The sequence below is a fragment of the Syngnathoides biaculeatus genome, chromosome 10, assembly GCF_019802595.1.
Source record: "Syngnathoides biaculeatus isolate LvHL_M chromosome 10, ASM1980259v1, whole genome shotgun sequence".
In the NCBI taxonomy this organism is placed as follows: Eukaryota; Metazoa; Chordata; class Actinopteri; order Syngnathiformes; family Syngnathidae; genus Syngnathoides; species Syngnathoides biaculeatus.
In genome coordinates, this window is record NC_084649.1 from 12,872,585 (window position 1) to 12,874,771 (window position 2,187).

The window sequence follows — 2,187 nt, forward strand, 5'->3', positions numbered from 1 at the left end:
ACATACGGATCAGATACTACATTCATTCTCAAAGGCCAAAACTCTTAGAACTCTTATCTTATTTCATGCACATGTAAAGATTGTTGATTACCTCTATCATATGGGACTTTTCTGTCTAAAATTTAAAAAAAATCTGTTTCTATAATTTGATGTCAAATTGGCAGAACCACTAAAATCTTACATGCCTATGTTTTTAATTTTGATTGAATCCAAATCAAATCAAATCATTTTATAAAACAACGTATTTCTTGAGAAGATTTTGTTGCAGTTTGTTATCCACAATGCATGCAAAATAACTGATGGAAGTGTTTGTATTTGAAGGCACAAGACTTGAAGTCTTTTTGGAATTGTAGAATATAGTATTGCACTTGTTTTTTAATTGGATTGAATCAATTTATGATGACCAAAGAATTATTACAGTCCCTTTTATACAGGAGTATAATAATTCTCAAAATTATCCATACTCCCCACCACCACAATGTCTTTTGTATTTTTTCCTTTTCAAATGTATCCTGTGGGCCAGACTGTACCCCCATTGGGACAGTTTTGGCCTGTGGGCCATATGTTTGACACCACTGTGTTAAATGATTGTGTTTGGGGTCTTTGATGATTAAAGTACATCATGTCGTAAATCTGTGTATTTCTGTCACTTTTTTTGTAGAAGCAAAAAAAAAAAAAAAGCTCCTTTCATTTTGTCAGACCGGGACTACAAACAGGACTCAGAGGAAAGTGCTCAAAACAAAACAACAGAACGAAAAAGGAGGAGGAAAGTGTAACTAAGCAACATTTTATAGTATTTTATTCAATAAATTACAGCGATTATTAATAATTTATTTTATTTTAAAGTTAGACAGACCTAAAATCATTCCCAAACCAAAAGCTGCAAAAATATAAGGGACAAAATCAAATTACTCTGAAGGAGAAAAACAAACATCTGTGACGAAAGACTAAGGTTAAGAAGCAAACAAAGCTATGTATCTATATTTTTAAAAAAGAAAGAAAGAAATCACTGATCTTGGGGTTCAAAGGTTTACTTCTGGCAATTGCTGTGAGAAACGCCGTGGACGTGAAGACAGGCTCGAGTGAACCAATCAAATAGACTAAGACGGAAGGTGATGGAGGTATGAGCTGGAAAGCAGAGGAATGAAGATTAGGCAAAGTAAAACAGAATATATGTGCGTGAATGAGAGGGATGGAGGGGGAAGAGTGAGGCTACAGGGAGAAGCGATAACGAGGGTGGACGACGTCAAATACTTGGGGTCAACAATCCAGAGCAATGGTGAGTGTGGGAAGGAAGTGATGAAACGGGTTCAAGCAGGTTGGAACAGCAGGCAGAAGGTGTCTGGTGTGTTATGTTACAGAAGAGTCTCCGCTAGGATGAAGGGCAAAGTTTATAAAACACGATTAAAATGGGATTAAGCGGTTATTTCATCATTTTCAAGGAGAAGAGAGAAAAATGACATCATCAGAGTTTAATTGCGTGCAACCGATGATCAATTTGAAGGCCCAGGCAAATTCCCACTGTAAATTTGACTCAGCACGTAGAAAAACATCACTAATGGACACACTTGGAATGAATTTTAAAATGTGAAATCAGTCTTCCAAATGGTCAAGAGTTGTGACATTCTTTCAGCTTCCAGACGTTGCGGGCACCATTTGACGTTGGAGATTTGCTTACATTGTCATCCAAATCTTTATTGAAGAAACTATTGTTCGTTGAAAACGAGATTAAAGCTTTCTTCTGCTGTTTTTATGTGACAAATCAATGGAAAAAAACATGACAAGCTGATTTTGATACTTACACATTAATTAAGTCACACAATGCCTAACACAACGTGCATGTTCAAAGTGCCGTCACTTCTTTTTTTTAATGTTGTTTAATAAGGAAAAAAATAAAATTAAAATATCCTCATTCAACTTCCACTCTACGTTATTTATTTTATTTTATTTTTTGTGACTGCTAATTAGCATTGGGTAATATTTAAATTATTATTAATTATCCTATGGCCATAAATAATGGTGTTAAAATATAAATAACATGACAAGTAGATACTATATACAACAGGTACATTGTTACAATAGCAGTGGTGTAAAAATACTGATCTTATATTTTTAAAAAAATTGAAAAATGATATGTGCTGTCAATAATACAAATAATAATTGTTAAATGACAAATAGACTGTTGGC